At 35.9% G+C, this 19048-nt stretch overlaps 2 non-coding genes across 2 annotated transcripts; both read right to left on the bottom strand.

Moving 5' to 3' along the window:
* Positions 1–14239: 14239 nt before the first annotated feature.
* On the bottom strand, positions 14240–14400 carry LOC142179312 (U1 spliceosomal RNA). The gene has a single exon (XR_012707350.1). It is a non-coding gene; the product is annotated as a U1 spliceosomal RNA (small nuclear RNA).
* A 2681-nt stretch (positions 14401–17081) lies between these two features.
* Positions 17082–17198, bottom strand: LOC142179313 (U5 spliceosomal RNA). Its single transcript, XR_012707351.1, has one exon. It is a non-coding gene; the product is annotated as a U5 spliceosomal RNA (small nuclear RNA).
* Between the last annotated feature and the right edge of the window lie 1850 nt (positions 17199–19048).

The raw sequence follows: 19048 nt of genomic DNA, 5'->3' as shown, positions 1-19048 counted from the left end.
ACGGGTCCCAAAGGCCGTGGGTGCGAAAACATTACCGCAGGTGCGAAGAAATCACCGCGGATGCGAAAACCCCTGGGCAATACAAAAATAGAGGGGTTCCGAGCTTTTGCATTTTTGGGCATTTCAAGCTCGGGTTGGGCGATTTTTGGGCAAGGTTTTCACGGGAAAACTTGAGGTAAGTACCTTGTAATCATTTCTACTCCATAATATTGAATTATCATCGAATAATCCGATTAGATTACATGTTTTTGAGGTGTAAATCGGGGGTTTGAACTTAGGGATTTGAAAATGAATAATTAAGATTTGGAGGTCGAGTTGTTATTGGAATTAGATAAAATTGGTATGGTTGAACTCGTATCGGAATGGGTGTTCGGATTTCATGACAATTTTGTCGGGTTCTGAGGGGTGGCCCCGCGTTGACTTTTGTTGACTTTTTGGAATAAGATTTTATGTCAACGCATTATTATCCTGAATTGTTTCCGATAAATTTTACTGAAGTTATACAATTAATTTGGATAGATTTGAGTTGTCCGGAGGTCAATTCAAGCAAGAAGGCTATTTTGGAATATCGGTCTAACTTCAAAAAGGTAAGTGTCTTGCTTAACCTCGAGTGGGGGAATTACCCCTTAGGCATTGAGTCTTATGTGCCATTTGTGAAATGTCAAAAACTGTGTACGCGAAGTGACGAGTATGTACTCGGGATTATACGTGCAAAAAAATTCATTGAATTAAAGTCTTAGGCATTTTTGTGTAGTAAATTGGGAAATTGTGAAAAATTATTAAATCATCTGTTTGCCATGCCTAAATCCTTATTGTTGAATTTGTTTTTATATGATAATTTGATGTGATTGTTACTTGAAATATTTATGAAATTTCGTGAGTATTGTTGGTTTAATATTTCTTGAAAATTAATTTCAATATGAATTTTCCTCTGCAAATAATTAATTAAATGAGCTTAAGAAGAGGTGTTTATATAATTATTGAAAATTTGAATTTTATGAAGACTTTGCTTTATGTTGAGTAATTTCTATCTCCATTGATTGATTTTGGGTGTTATATATATTGTGTGGATCCTTGGGCTATTTGTTGTGAAATTAATTGATTTTGTCATATCTTTGGAATTTGGTTGTGGCCATTGGGCAAATTGTGATATGAATTAATTTTATTATGTTGCTGTGATAATTTCCCGTATAAATTATTGTGTTGTGTGAGTTGTTATTTTGGAGAGATAAGGGTGGCATTTCACCGTTGATATTATGTGGTTATAAGGGTGGCATTTCACTGTTGTGTTTGTTAGAATATTGTCTGGGCTGAGCGATAAGGGTAGTTATAGGAGAGATAAGGGTGGCAATAGGAGCGATAAAGGTAGCTATTGGTATTGTCTGGACGGAGCGATAAGGGTGGCTATAGGAGCGATTAGGGTGGCAATAAGAGCGATAAGGGTGGCTATTGGTATTGTCTGGGCGGAGCGATAAGGGTGGCTATTGTCAGGGACGATATGTGATGATGTGGGATTGTGGTGTTGACAATTTTCATGTGATGTTGTGATTTTCTTGTGTTTATTTTTATACCTTGTGCAACTTGTCTTTTTGTTAGTAAATTGATAATAATCTGATTTATGTTGAAATTGGGAGCCTGTGGCTATTGCTAGGCGGTTTAAAAAATAAAATGTGGGCACGAAGTGCCGTGAATTGTGATATGAAATGGGGATATTGGCACGTGAATTGTCCATGCAGTTGTGATATAAAATGTCGGCACGAGGTGCTGTGATGAAATGATAATGATATTTGGCACGTGAATTGTCCGTGCAGTTGTGATATGAAATGAGGACACGAGGTGCCGGGCAGATATGATGATTTAATTATGGGCACGAAGTGCCTTTGAAATATGAAAATGGGCTGAGACCCGTATTTTGATGATTTTGAAATGAGGTGTCACATGGTGATTTTTTAATTGAAAGAATTATATTCAAAATATTTATTTGGAAGCATTTTTACTTAGAAAGTATTATATAAAAGAATTGTATTTTGAAAGATATTTATTTGAGGAAATTGTATTTGAAAAGATTTATTGAAAGTATTATATTTGAAAAATAATTATTTGAGAAAATTATATTTGAAAAAGAGTTATCTGGAAGAACTATGTGAAAGACATTCATTTGAAGGGCTTGATTTAATTGGGTGTAATTGTGTTTATTAATTGTTGAGTGATATTAATGGTATTCTTGTTTTCTATTGTGCATATCACTGGTTGTTTTATCCTGCCTTTATGATTATTTATTTTCTATTATTTTGTATATTATATTGCACAGGTTATTAGACTAGTGAGTGTCTTGACTGTACCTCGTCTCTACTCCATTGAGGTTAGTCTTGATACTTATTGGGCGCCGCTGTGATGTGCTCACTCTACACTTCTGCACATTTTTGTGCAGAGCCAGGTATTGAAGATAACGGACTTGAGCAGAGTTAAAGCGGTATCGTAAGGATTCAAGGTAGAGCTGCTTGGTTGTTGCAGTCCCTTGGAGTCTTTTCATTTTATTGTACTATTAATTTGTAATCAAACAGTATTGTATATTCGGTCCTCGTGATCATTCTATGTCTTCAATTAGAGTTCGTGACTCAGTACTACCAGTCTTGGGAGATGTATATTGTAATTATTTTCGCTGTTAGTTTTGATTATTTATTTAATTCAAAAAAAATGGCTTCAAAAAAAATTTAATGGAAATCGGCTTACCTAGTCTTAGAGACTAGGTGCCATCACGACTCCTGTGGTGGGATTTTGGGTCGTGACAAGTGAGCTAGCACAGGATCTTCATACTGGCGTTCCTTCACTTTAGTTACTAGAGAGGATGTTGTCGTGTCCTGAATAGTAACTCCGGTACCACATGAATCTAGTAATCGAACTCCAAGATTAGCTAGCTGATGAATCTCACGAGTCAACTCACTCTTCTCTGGTTGTAAATATGATAGGCTACCCATAGATCTATGGCTGAGGGCGTCGGCTACTACATTCGCCTTCCCTGAATGGCATAAAATATCAACATCATAGTCTTTCAGTAGCTCCAACCATCGCCTATGACGTAAATTCAATTCCTTTTCCTTGAATATATACTGAAGGCTTTTATGGTATGTATAAATATCAACATGAATGCCATACAAATAGTGCCTCCAGATCTTTAGTGCATGAATCACCGCGGCTAACTCTAAATCGTGGGTCGGGTAATTCTTCTCATGGTTTCTTAGTTGTCTAGAAGCGTAAGCGGCAACCTTACCATGCTGCATCAATACACAACCCAATCAAATGCCCGAAGCATCACAATAGATAGCATAACCATCGGTTCCTTATGTAAGTGTTAGAACCGGTGCTGAAGTCAATCTGTCCTTCAATGCCTGGAAACTCCGCTCACAAGTATCAGTCCACTGAAACTTAGTTTCCTTCTAAGTCAACTTTGTCAATGGTGTTGAAATAGAAGAAAAACCCTCTACAAATCTCTTGTAATAAACTGCCAAACCCAGGAAGCTACGAACCTCCGTCGGTGTCATGGGTATAGGCCAAGACTTCACAGCCTCAATTTTCTGTGTATCAACCCGGATACCCTCACCTGAAATAATATGACCAAGGAAGGCTACATAATTCAACCAGAATTCACATTTAGAGAATTTTGCATACAACTTCCTTTCTTGTAGAACTCTGAGTACAGTAAAATAATCTGCATGCTCCGCCTCTGAATGGGAGTAAACCAAAATATCATCTATAAATACAATCATGAACTGATCTAGAAAGGGTCTGAACACACAGTTCATCAAGTCCATGAATATTGCTGGGGCATTGGTCAACCCGAATGACATAACTCAAAACTCAAAGTGCCCGTATCTGCTCCTGAATGCTATCTTCAGAATATCTTTCTCTTTAACCCTTACCTGATGGTACCCAGACCTCAAGTCTATCTTCGAGAAACATCTGGTACCCTGTAACAGATCAAATAAATCATCAATTCTCGAGAGCGAGTACTTATTCTTGATCGTCGCCTTATTCAACTACCTGTAATCAATACACATCCATAAGGAACCATCTTTCTTTCTTACAAATAATACATGTGCTCCCCACGGTGATGTACTAGGTCTGATAAAGCCTTATTCAAGCAAATCCCTCGGTTGTTCTTTCAACTCTCTCATCTCTGCAGGTGCCATTCTATATGGAGGAATAGATATCGGCTGGGTATCTGGTAATGTGTCAATAGAAAACTCAATCTCCCACTCTGGCGGAAGGCCTGGAAGCTCATCGGGAAACTCATTAACCACCGGGATAGACTGAAGGGTCGGTGACTCTGCTTTCACATCCTGTACCCGAACTAAGTGATAAATATAGCCCTTTCTGATCATCTTCCTTGCCTTGAGATAGAAAATAAATCTACCTCTTGGCGATGCAATATTACCTTTCCACTTCAGAATTGGCTCCCTAGAAACTGGAACCGAACCGTCTTTGATCTACAATCAACATTAGCCTAACAAGAAGCCAACCAATCCATACCTATTATAATATCAAATTTCACCATATCTAACTCAATCAGGTCTGCTACTATAGAATGACTATGAACTACTATTATACAGTCTTTATATACCCGTCTAGCTATCACTAGATCCCCTACAGGTGTAGACACCTCAAAAGGTTCAATCAACTCAGGTTCTATCCCAAACTTACTTGCAACCAACAGAGTGACGTACGATAAGGTGAAACCTGGATCAATCAATGCATATACATCATATGAGGAGACTGATAATATACCTGTAACAATATTAGGTTATGACTCCTAATCCTGTCGACCTGTTGATGCATAAATACAGTTCTGAGGACCATTCGAGCTAGATGCTCCACTTCTGCCTCTACCACGACTAGATGGTGCCTGTGAACCTTACCCAGGGGGCGTACTGATGATGACGAACTAGCTATATATCTCGCTATCTGAGCTATACCAGCACCACCTCTCGTCGGACAATCTCTCATAACGTGGCCTGGATAACCACAAGTATAAAAAACACTCAAACCTACAAGGGACTACCTGGCATGCTGCTTACCACACCGAGCACATTGTGGCAAGGATGGCCTCATCTGACTTAACTCACCCCTATACTGAGAACTAGAGGCCCTGAAACTCTGACTAGGCCCTGAATATGTAGAACTATCCAATCTCCTACCGGTAAACTGAGGGGGTGCATTAGCCGATGGTTGGGCTGGATACCTCGGGTACTACTATCACTGACCACCTCGAAACTCACTAGAAGGACCTGAAGATCTCGCTCTCCTAATCTGGCCCCTATCATTCTCACAATCGGCCCTCTGCTACTTACGCTCCTCTACACCTTGAGCGTATGCCTGAATACGAGAAATATCTATGCCTGGCTGAAGTGAGACCGACATACAGTCATTAAGCAAGTGCACCTCCAACCCCATCACGAACCGGTGAACCCGATTCTCCATCTTAGCTACAATAGTGGGAGTATACCTAGCAAAAGAATCTAACTGAAGGTTGTACTCCCGAACACTCATATTACCCTGCCGAAGGGTCAAGAACCTATCAACTCTGGCATGTCTAAGCTCTGGTGGCAAATAATGATGAATAAAAGCCTCTGTAAGCTCTTGTCATACTGCTGGAGGGGCATTCTCACCTCTGGACAACTCCCAAGACTCGTACCAATTAAGCTAGCTCAACTGACTCAGTTGTAGTGGCCTCGCATTAATGATATCGTGAACCCTCACATTGATGGCCCTATCTGCATGACTGATACCTACCTCCTGGCGTCGAGCATGTGCGGCCACTAGTCGAGTCAATAGCTGAATAACATCTCTCATCTCTGGACCCTGTGCCTCTGGCTGAGGAACTGGGGGTACTGGGGTTGGCGCTGGAGTTGGTGCCCCTCGGATCTCTTCCGGAGAAGGTAGGGTATGTGAAGTCTGAGATGGATTCTCAGTATGTGACTCTCCCCGAGCCCTGGTAACTGGTGGCACTTGGCTTGTAGTCTCATCATCCACGGACTTGCCCTTCTGGGCAGTTGTAGCCTTCTTGGGCATCGCTGAAAACATAACATAACTTTAGGAAAATGAATTCTTATATCGCACGATCTAAGATAAGAAGGGAGGGTAACATCCTATATGTCTCGCAGCCTCCTATTTATAAGTGTGGTGCACAACACACTCATAAACAAGACTCTACTAGACACAGTCTACAGACAACCCTAGGATGGAACTGCTCTAATACCACTATTGTCACGACCCAAACTAATGGACTTTGATGAGTGCCCGAGTTCTACCTACCGAACACCCTTAAGCATACGTCTAAGATATAAACATGAAATAAGTGTAGGTCATGCATAACATCTGCCCCTAAACTGCTGAATCATGTGAATAACTTACGTGAGGAGACATACTCGAAAGACATATATACATATACATGCGAAATACAGTAGGGCGAGCCGACAAGGCCACATACTATCCAACTATAGATGACTGTCTACAGACCTCTAATAGAGTGTAAAACTATATAAAGGATGGGATTGGACCCCGTCATACCCTTATATGTATACAAAAGTATCGTACGAAAACATAATAGCAGCTCTGGATTGAATGGAGCACACCAACTCTCACTGAGCTAGGATCCTAAGGAGGGGGAACGTCAGCCTGTCTACCGGCAACTGTGGGCATGAAACACAGGCCCCCAGGCAATAGGGGCGTCAGGACGAATAATGTACCGAGTATGTAAGGTATAAAAATCAATATATAAAAGGCATGAAAGAAACATAGAGTAAAGAACTCAACCTCTAAGTCTGAATAACTCTGTGAATCATGAAAATATTTATAATGTCATGCGTATGTGTATAAATGTCATATCATGCATAGGTATATGTGTATAAAACATCATCAAACCCCTGAGGGCATCCTATCATATCATCTCAGCCTCTGTGGGCGAAATCATAAATGTATACTAGCTGATCAGGTGGTGGTGCGTATATAACGCCATAACCTTTTCCCATACCCCATATACATATACTATACGCGTATATAACGCCATCTGGTCATGGGTCAATATACATGTATAAATGAATGCAGTGCATAATGAAATAAGTTAATAAGATCTCTTGGAATGTCATGAGACCCATGAACATACGATATGATAGTAGGACATATGGGGAATCAAGAACATAGGTAACTGTAGTACTTCTAGGAATAGAATCATTCGTGAAAGTGGCGTGCTTGCTCTTTTCGTTGTATCATATGGATCATGCCAAAAGGAAAGAAAGGATAGCCTTAACATACATGTATTATCTCTTACTTATTACTCAACCAAGCTTAACACAACTTCTTGCATCTACAACAAGTGAAATGATATTGCCGTTAACATATAATGTCATACCATCGTATTTGGCTAGCCGTATGGCTTAAGAAAAATTGGGCAGAAACTCCCCTATTTTTAATACATTGCAAAGACCACTAAGGGTCATCAACAACCCAACAACAACTATAACCAACAATAACAAGAACAACAATATAATCCAATATGAGTTTCTCTGATTATCTTAATAATCATATTGAGCGGCAAGCTCGTTTTTACTCATAACAAGATATAAATTGAATCCAACTCTTATTCCGTAAATTAATTTACAACCTTCATAACATCATACTTATATGTACTATATTATTTCTAGTTCAAAACATCCACAAAATGTCTTCCAAAACAGCCCCATACATCTAGCACCTTAATGTTTATCGCCAATTACTTGTTTTTCATCTTTTCTTCTTCAATCAACTTAATTAACTCCTAGAAAAAACTTAACAACAGCAGCCACAACATTATCAAATTATTTCTCACAATTTCCAGCCACCACAAACCATATATTTAGCCACAAAATAGTCCAACCAAAAAGACAACCATATCCCATATTCTTTCAAGTGCTATCTTATGGTTTTTCACTCAAAAAACACAACCAACACAAGATTAACCTTAGACAGCAGCTACAACTCGAAACTGTATCTCAACTTAGCTCACAATAGCCCTCAATCACACCACAATATCATAGAAGCATTCTCTTGTAGTCTTTAAGATCTTTGATGTTGATTTGAGTTGATTTCCCTTGAGTTTCGATCTTGGTATCTTGGAATATGTTAGGGAGGGTTTTGGAGAGCTTTTGGATGAAATTTAGGTGAGAAATGACCCGAAATGAGGCTGAAACATCTTTTAAAAGACGTAGGGCCGGTGGCCATCTCAAGTCGGTCCCAACCGAGCTGCTTGCACAGTCTCGCAAAAATACGGATATCTCTCTACTCCTATATCGTATCGATGAACGGTTTAATGAGCTTTAAAATAGACTCGTAGATCTTCAATTTGGTATATAATATGTCCCAAAAAGATCTCATATATCACACGAAATTTATTGCTCAAAAAGCTCCATTACAAGGCAAATCCTTAGTTGGTTTTTCCGCAACTTTAATTCGATTTTTCCCAAACTTTATATTTTCTATCTAAACATCATATATAGATATATTATGACTTTAAACTCATTTAAATTATGATAAACAAGTTTCATATTTATTACGTCGCCTTGGGACGCACATGGTGTAACAAATGTATGCTAATATCTTGAGTTTCCAATGCAGGTTTGTTTTTAAGCGTATAATGGAGGACCCAATTAAGACAATTCGAAAACAAATCAGCTAGAAATTATTTAGTCAAGATGCTCAAACTGGTTTGGATACCATGGTTATAGAAAAAAATACATTGCATCCCTTTTACCATCTTTAGGTTGGCTCAACAATGGAATTGAGTAGTGTTAAGGGAACTTGTATAACTGGAGTTATGACCTTAAAATCCAAGTAAAATGAATGGTGCCCCAGCCAAGAAGAAGAATATTCTGTATCATATTCATTACGTCACCTTGGGACGCACAGGGTGTAACAAATTTATGCTAATATCTTGAGTTTCCAATGCAGGTTTGTTTTTAAGTGTATAATGGAGGACCCAATTGAGATAATCCGAAAACAAAGCAGCTGACAATTATTTAGTCAAGATGCTCAAACTAGTTTGGACACCATGGTTATAGAAAAAAATACATTGCATCCCTTTTACCATCTTTAGGTTGGCTCAACAATGGAATTGAGTAGTGTTAAGGGAACTTGTATAACTGGAGCTATGACCTTGAAATCCAAGTAAAATGAATGATGCCCCAGCCCAGAAGAAGAATATTCTACTATTAGTAAAATGGCTCAATAGATTAATCGATAATGTGAATTCAACTGTTGATTTCAGTATGGCAATTGACGAAATTTTTATAGCTACTGGTTTCCTTCGAAAGTATTTTCAAACAACCAACATACTTATTTTCTCACAAGCATTTTTCTAAAGATATTGTTCTCAGAAGAAAAACACAAAGGAAAGATGATTCCTACATCCACATAATTTTTGTTGTTTTGTTATGAAAATATTATTGTGGATATTCATGTATTAATCCGCTGTAGATAATCTTTCTTAGTACTCCATTGAAGTTTATCTCCAAGCAGCTAATGCAGGCAGGTTGCAAGAAACTCAATGAAATAATTTGCAGTAACTTCTTATTAAACATGCTGGTTGCGAGCAACTCATGCAGACAACTTATAAGCAGCTCAAAAAAAGCCCCGCATATGCTTCCTGAAAAGCCTCGCAGCTGCTTCTTTTCTTCTAAAAATAGAGTAGATTTCAGTTCACTATTAGATCAGTTTGAAGTCGAATAATATATTAGTCTCTCTCTATACTTGCCTTCGGCTTATTTACTTTACGGTTTTTATTTTATAACACGTTATCAGCATGAGACTCTGCCTTTTGAGCACTTACTTCGAATTTAATTTCTATTTCAATGTCCACCTCCGATGTAAGGTGACACTCTTATGTTCGTGGTTAGATCTTGTTCATTCCAAGTATCGTAAGGCATATTATATCCTTGAAGTGGTGAGCTTTTCTTCTTGACAGTAGTAATGTAGATATCACTTACGTTTGGAGTGGCCAAACTTGTGTAAATTAATTTGAGCTTTTTGCTTATATTTGATTTAATATCTTTATCATCACTTGCTTGGTTATGTGCTACGTATATATTTGTTTTCGTCCTAATTATCTTTAAAAAGGATTACAATGTGGATAACATTATTAGATCCACTTAAACTCCAGCAGAGGTTGCAAGAAATATACAACCACCAAAAATGACTATGTTTCGTATATCTCATTGTAACTAAATTTTGTTAACCACTAGAAGTGGTATATGCCTATAACTACTAGAAGTGGTATATGCCTATAACTACCAGAAGTGATAATTTAGGCTTGCTATGATTACAATAAAGATAACTAAGAGAGAAAAAAAATTCTGCATATTACAAGCATACCTCGATTTGCTCCTGAAGTAGCAAATATATTAAAAAAGTTTTGAAGCCATCACAATTTTATATGATTAATGCACGTTCAAATAATTATGTTCCATGTTTGTAAATATGAACACACTCTTTATATGAATGTATTACAACTCAACTCTAGAAGAGGTAATATGATTGAGAGAATGTATATTTAATATTTTATATTTTAAATTTGCTTCTGAAGTAGTAAAACAATTGAAATTTCTTCCTGAAGCAGGAAAATATTATGAGCGGTGGTTTCTTGTGCTTACACAAAATAATGAGCTATTCAAAGTTATTTTTGAAGCACATTTTTATTCCCTGGAGTGAATGAAGAAATACCACAACTCACCTCCTGAAGAGGTAGAATAACAGATGATATAAATCTTATTTTTGTGGCATAATGATCATTGCCACACGTACCTATTGTACGTAAAACATCTTGGATAATTTTATTAAGTATCATCTAAGGCAAAAGGATTCTTATAGAATGCTTTCTACTATAACCATATTAGTATATTATGGTTAGTTGCTATTGATTTCCCCGTTCAGATGATAATAGCATTTCTCCATGAAGGAGACATCTGCCACAAAGTTGGCGGTAAAAATGCTGAAATTCTTAATTTTTGTCATTTATATATTTAGAATTGTCTTTATATTGTTCATTTGATTATGATTTTTCCTCATGATACCAGAAGTGTCTGAACAATATTGGATAGTACAAAATATATCAAAAAGTCCTGAAAAGCTAACTATTTATTTAGAAGACATATGACACGAGTAGTGTCTGAATAATATTAAATTGTGGATAATAAACGAAGGCTCTCGAAGAGTTTATATACAAATATGTCATTCATATTATATGATTGTGGTCAAAACATATGGTGTAGTAAACCCGAAGTTTACTAATACAAATGAATATCATACTGAGACTACAAATGATTGGAAGATTGAACATCTTCATATTTCCACAATCATAAGGGGTAAAATAATATGTATGTGAGAAGTTACCCACCTTATTCTTCAATTTGTACTACATTACGTGTCACAGTAAATCAGAAGTTTACTAATGCAAAAGCAGTCATAGTAAATTAGAAGTTTTACTGAGGCAAAAGTAGCTACAGTAAACTAGAAATTTACTAATACAAAAGTAGCCACAGTAAATCAGAAGTTTACTGATGCAAAAGTTTATGCCATACTAAACCAGAAGTTTACTGAAAGATAGCATATGTGCAAATAAGTTATTAGTCAGTATAACCGATATTGCTATCCGATATAAGTATGATGAGCTAATTGAGAATTTCCTTTTTTAATCTCCTTTTTATTATTTTTCTTTTTAAGTGTAGTACCAATCTTCTTTCCACTTCAAACTTCTTCCTTTTTTTCTATGGAGTAGTAAGTCTAGGGGCGTATTTACTATTCAGTATATGGGGCACGTGGACCCATGGTCTTTCTTCCAAATTAAGTATTTTATATACATATTCTTTAGAATTGATCTAACATTATATATTGGCTCTTTGCTCCAAAAAGCTGAATGCTGCACTTGGTAGAATGCTGAGTGATTAACCAAGAAACATATGGATCAATTCTCACTTAGTGTCAAAACTCTCCCTCGACTATTCGAAATAGTATAGATTTACCCTTAGTTAAAAATTGGCATTATTTGAGCCCTTGCCATTGAAAGTACAAGAAGGGAGGGATGAATTGTACACCTATTTAAAAATTAGCCGACTACAATATAGGCTTAGTCGACTGATACAAAGAGAGCCTGTAAAAAATTGTTAGTCCTTTCGATTTAAATAAGTGTAAATCACAACAAACAGTAATGTAACGACCTGACCAATCGTTTTGATCTTTAGCATATTGTTCGGCGGTTTGAGGTCTTGAGTAGCTTCACTTCAGGTGTTATGACTTGTATGTGTGGTCTGAATTGAATTTCGGGGAGTTTGGAGTAGATTTAGAAAGAAAGTCCTATTTTGGAAACTTTAAGTTGAAAGAGTTGACAAAATTTTGATTTTTGGGTAAACGACCTCAAAATTAGGATTTAAAGGTTTCAATAGGTTCGTATAATAATTTCGGACTTGGGCGTATATTCAGGTTGAGTATCGGATCATCCGGGAGCATTTCAGCGTTTATTATGGAACGTTAACATTTTGAAAGTTTAAGAATTTCATAACTTTTGCTTGAAGTGAATTTTGATGTTATCGATGTCCGTTTGAGATTTCGAGTCTGGGAATAGTTCCTTATGGAGATTTTGGTCGTAGGAGCGTGTCCGCACGTTGATTTAGAGGTCTGTAGGTCATTTCGGTATCAATTGGCAAAAAATGGAAATGGGATAATTTTTGGAAAGTTTGCTCGGGAGTGGACTTTTTTATATCAAGGTCGAATTCCGATTGTGAAAGTTGGAGTAGGTCCGTAATGTCAATTATTGAAGAACTAGAAGATTCTTTAAAAATTCTCTTGTGTTGCTTGTTCTCATAATAAATTGATTATACCAGCTAAAGTTAGGACAGTCCCTTGAATTCTGGAAGATATAAAAGGTGAATGTGGGCACATTCACCTATCATGTGAACCACTTATAGATGCATATATAAGATGATTACATGTATGTTTATAGTCAATCTACAATTTGGCATTTGAAATTGCTTTTCTCAATTAAGAGCATAATATTTTGATTATGTAATCAAGACAGTTCATCTTGATAATGCTAGTTTATATCCAAGAATACGTATCATGTTAAAAATAACTTATCTCTGATTGAATCCTTAAATTATTCGTCACTTTTTAATTCTATTATCATTAAGATATCTTGGTAAATAATAACTTTCTTAAAGAGTAATTTGATTGGTAGTATTACGCTAAAATATAATCGGTGAAATGTATTTGAATTGGTTTGATTTTTTAAAGGGAAAAAATCTATCTAAACCGAACCATAAACACATAAACACCCTTACAGACGGATTAGGGGAAGATGATGTACATCTTAGCTAGGTAATCACTACTTAGGAGGGCTTTATCTCTGTTCACAATTATTAGAACATAACGATCAAGCTTAACCATCAGATTGGTCACGGAAAGAACTCCCTACACAACCTTTCTATTTCAAATTGTTGCATATCTCTTTTCCGGAAAATAAAATTCAATTTGATAAATGAGTTACTTCCAACTGCAGTAACAAATCTTCATTTTCATTCACAAAATTACCATTCAGCTGCCAGACTTAGAGAATTGAATTTCTATCCTCAAAAGATTTATTGCTAGTCTAGATGATGAGGATGCTCTGTTTTGGTTTTCGACTGTGCTTGTGCTCTATGTCCAAGTTTCTTTTATCTTTTTTTCCTTTAAGAGTTTTACTTGGTAATAACAGTTGTTTAATTAACACAAAATAAATACCATGAAAACCTAAATTAACTTTTCATGTCACTTTTGAATATAACCCTGAAAGATTGAAACTAAATTTGTAGGGGAAACTCAGTAAAGAGAACCCCTCCAAAAACTAAATGTGTTGGACTAAATTTTTTGAACCTATAATGAGGTTTTGTATTTCTAGTGTTTGAAATTGCAGAAAACAGAGCAGCAGCAGGTTGTTTGAATTTCACCTTTTATAGTTATAATAAAATGGCTTTACATTGATATTCAGTGTGTTTGAATTGCTTCTGAATGGTATGAGAATGCTTTACTGCGTATCTCAAACTTCCAATGTAGGCAAGTTTTAGGATCATGCTCACAGACTGATCAATAAAATCGTGTAGAAAAAAACCTCATTACGGGACTTCTGGGCCATTAGACAATATATAACCCATTGAGAAGAAAATTTTACGTGTAGAATTGGGTAAGGACCGCGCGAACGCAGGCCCCCACTACCACAAATTATGACGTAGAGTCAACCACTTGGGTCGACCTTAGACGAGCACCCCTCCAAAGTGCAATAGAGGTCACCAACCTAGGCCATGGGTCTTATTGATCGCCCATTGACCCCGTCCAGGTAAGTATGTTTCAGCGTAGCTCCTTGCCATGGTTCTATACCCCTCCAACTCCTTGTTTTTCTTTTTGCCAGCCGATGAGGGACATCTTATTACTTGAGCTTTCCCCTAATATTTTCTCTGAAATAACTATTGCTACTGAATGTTGTTTATTTTATGTATAATTAAGATGCCCTATCCATATACTAATAATTTTATGTACAATATATAAACTCCTTGCTTTCCTTTCTCCCCTTCAATTTAATATAACACACCAAGATATGAAAACGGGCCGAATGAAATTAGAGGAGATTATTCTGGTTTTTGTTTATAGGTAGAAATTAACTTTAAAAGAAAACTTTTGTAAAATTGTACTATTATAGTAGTACTACTTAACATTGCACACGAAAAGGCTATTTTAACTCTTATTGCTTCTGACTACTTTGCTACTGTTAAACAAATACAAGAAAAGTATTAAAACTCTAGCCATCTTAAAATTGACTATCTTTTCTCTTCTCAGCTCCCCATATGTAGCATTTTTTCGTAAAATGTCATACTTTCAGCAAATCAAATTTTCTCTATAATATGAACAAATCATGTGACTAGGGGTGACAATCTGAGCCCAAACCCATTTGATCCCTTCAACTCGTCCAAGGTTGGGCTGGTCATTGACCCGCCCATTTGTCCATCTCAGTCAATCTAAAATTGGGTTGATTATTAGCCCAAATTGATGCATGAATAACTTTGCTAAAATATCTTTAAAATAATTTCTTTTTTTATTTGATATGTTATATATGACCATAACAAAAGAAAAAGGGAAAAATGCATAAGTACACCCCCTCCCCCGGAACTATGATCATATTTCCAACTACACACCTTTCCATTACGGGGTCCTATTATCTCCTTAAACTATTTTAGAGTCGAATTATTTCCAAACTAAAGGCTTATGTGGCAGTGTGCATTTCACTCTCTCAAAGAGAGTGAGGAGCAGATTTTTTTAATTAAATATATACTTTGTAATTTTCAATATATAACAATTATTGTTTTCGTAGGAAAAAAAAGTTAAGTACGTTTAAATTCAAATCCAAAAAGAGTAACTAATTATTACAATTTGAATTAGGAAGAAACTACTCCCCAATTTGAATTGATAATATTTAATTTTTTTAATTTTTATTTTTTTATTTCAAAATTATTTTAAAACTCCAACTTGAAACTACTCCCCAATTTGAATTGGTAGTTTTTTTTTCATTTTTTATTTTAAAATATTTTTAAAACTCCAACTTTATTGGAGCTTAATTTGTCCTACACATCTACACTTGTCATCTTATGATTATGCCACATGGCTTAATATGGTAGTTTTGCCTCTTCTGCATGGGTGGATCTACCTTAGGCGATGACACCGCTTCGTCGGAAAATGTTACTAAATATTTATATGTGATTGAAATGTCGAAACAAAAACTAGAATAAATAAAGTAAATGACACTACTTTATTTATGAGGTCGCGAGTTCAAAGCTACACAACATCAATTTTTATTTTAATTTTTTTTTCTTAATCTACAAATAGGAAACACAAGATGGGTTTGAACTATTGACCTTTTAGTTCTTAATTCTTAACAAAACGTTGACATTTTTATTTGAATATAGAAGAATGATGTTGCTTCCATAAGTAGTTCGGCTTTTTTTTTTTTCTTTCTGTTCATCTTTAATCTCGACGATAAAATTTATTAAAAATAATTTGTGAAATCAAATGAATAATGAGTTTTAATTGAATGTTTGATGCCTTATGTAGAAAAAATTATTTAGTGTTATTTCTAATGAGCTTGTTTTGAATGCATTTCAAACAATAAAAACTTATCGAGAAAAGTTGTAGTAATATACTTGAGTTGTGTTTTATTAATACGATTCAAATTGTGTTCTTTTTTAAAAGATTTGCTTATTTGTTCACGGTTTTAAATGGTGGCCCCGCTTATGAAAAAATCCTATGTATGCCTCTACTTATTCTATTTTGACCCGCCCAAAATCAGCCCAACTCGCCCATTTGATACCCTGTTGTGATTCATCTTCAATGAAGAAGTCAAGTGACCGGTACTGTGCTGGATTAAAAGTGTTTTATACATACAACCTAAGATTATGAAAAAACATATGATTACTGCAAAAGTCACTAAACTTCATAATCTCAAAACCTCTTAACGATGAAGAAAGTGTGATATAATCAACTATCAGACTGATTCGGGAATATAATGTGCATTTCAATGGATAATCTGTTACTTACTCGGTTTTTATTTTTCTTTTCAAACTTATTCGTATCAGTAGCTCATATTATTGTCAAGGGAAGAACTCCCTAAATAGAATGTCATCTTTCAGGTGTTGAGTACTCGTTTCAGAAGATAAATAAGTGAAAGTTACTCCCAACTTTGCAATAATAAATTATCATGTTCATTCAGAAAGTTTAACATAGAAAACCCACAAAGTCTACCAGTTAATTCCACTTATATCCCTATTAAGATCAATGATTAAAACTTGAATGGTTCATAGTGCCGGGTTATTTTTGTTTTCCATCTATTTACTGGTTCATAGTGCCGGGCGTAATCGAAGGTCTATCGAAAACAGCCTCTCTACCCCTCGAGGTAGTTTCACACTACCCTCCCCGGAACCCACTTGTAGGATTTTACTAGATCGTTATTGTTATAGTTGATTAAACTGGAATTGTAGGGATACTCAATTCGAGAACCCCTCCAAAAATAGGCGTATGCCACTAAATGCAGCGCGCACACGGTATTCTTTAGTAAAAGGCGAAAGAATAGTTCGCTTTGTGCTCAATGCATGGCTGCGTGAGTTTTGCACTTTGCTTAAGTAACCTTTTATATCAACAAGAAGTTTGGGCTTACTCTTTCTTTTATGATGTGGGAGTCATCTCTCTTCTTCCGCTTTAGTCTCTTCACTGTTTTGTTCAATTACTCTGTGCTTTAAAGTCTACATTTTAATTTTAAATATAAGCGACTTTGCGGATCGTTCTGCTCTGTCGTTTGATTCATTCGCATAGTTGCTTTATGCTTTTTATTCATTTCAGGTTCTTGGTGGTTACACTTGGTTTTTTGTTGTTGTATGATATGGTTGAAAGTCTACTTCTCAAATAGAAACGGCCCTTTGCTATTCTGTCTCCTTCATCATTTGATTCATAGGTATTTAAGCGTTGATTTGTCTTAGTTTCTTGCTGATTGGGAAGAAATATAAGCTCATAACCTGATTATGATAAAAAGTTGCATAAAATGTGTTCGACTAAATATCTTGAACTTCCAATGAAGGTTTTGTCTTTCTTGTGATAGAATTGCAGAAAACAGAGCAGTTGCAGGTTGTTTGAATTGCATCCTTTATAGTTACATTAAGATAGCTTTCTTTCGTGTAGCAAAAAAAAACTCATTGTGGGAATTCCAGGCCATTAGACAACATAAAACCAAATGAGCAGAAAATTTTAGGACTTGTTGGTGTATTGGGTTGAGGTCTCGAGGGCCTCAGGTGAGTTTCAGAGTGGTTTCGGATAAATTTTAACTTCTGATTTTTTTTACAGCAATGTGCGAAATTTCTGATGCGCAGAGCTGACTTTGAAAGTTTATATCTCGAAATATATAAGGAATCTGGATATTATCAAAACATGAAAGTTGTAGCTCTTTGATTCTAGTTTTCAGAATAATAAACCATTCATCATTCGGATATTTATACAAAATATTATGATCAATCGACTGAAGCTGGTACTGCAGATTTTGGCTACAGTAGTGTGCATCGCAAGAAATTTCTGTTGCGCAGGGCTGACTTTGGGAGCTTATATCTCGCAATCTATAAGGAGTTTGGCGATGAGTGAAACATGAAAGTTGTAGCCCTTTGTATCTAGTTTTTAGAAATTTAAACCATTTGGCAGTTGGAGTTGAGTACAAGAAGTTATGGTTGATATACTACATACTGTCGGGGATGAGTTTGATGTTTTCAACATAAGCATGTAATGATCCAACGGTCCATTTTTAGTTCTAGAGATTGAAATTTGATTTCAAGACTTCGAGGATTTTGATAATAAATTGTAGGAGTGATCTGGAAAGTTTGGTCTAATTCCATCAAGTCGCGGTTGAGTTTTTAGCGCGAAACATGAGTTAATTGTTTAACGAGCAAAATTGGCATCACATTGAACAAATGAGCTCCGAATTGAGTTTCGATTGAACGAATAGGTTCGTATTATTATTTGTGACTCATAGGAACAACAATCATCGAATTCCGAGTTCGTATGATGGAGTTATGGCCTTTTTAGTGAAAACAAAACTGCTGGTGTAAACAGTTTTGACACTTTTAGCGACAGAATTGGACGTTTAGCGACCAGAATAGTATTTTTTGGGCAGAAGCTTAAGGACCAAAAATGATAATTTCCTTCATTTCGTTTTGGATTTTTGGAGCACGGTTCTTGGGCGATTTTGTGGATTTTTTTAAGACTTCAACTTGGGTAAGTGTCCTATATCCAAAAGTGATTATATTTCATAAATCCATGGTTATATTCATCATTTAATTCGGATTTAAATGGAAGAAATTGGGATTTTTGCAAATTCTTTCAAAAACGGAAATTTAAGATTTGGAGGCCGAGTTGTTATCGGAATTTGATAAAATTGGTATGGGTAAACTCGTAATTGAATGGGTTG

Source organism: Nicotiana tabacum, unplaced genomic scaffold (genome assembly GCF_000715075.1).
Source record: "Nicotiana tabacum cultivar K326 unplaced genomic scaffold, ASM71507v2 Un00583, whole genome shotgun sequence".
Classification (NCBI taxonomy): Eukaryota; Viridiplantae; Streptophyta; class Magnoliopsida; order Solanales; family Solanaceae; genus Nicotiana; species Nicotiana tabacum.
This window is presented reverse-complemented; position numbering and strand designations above follow the sequence as displayed.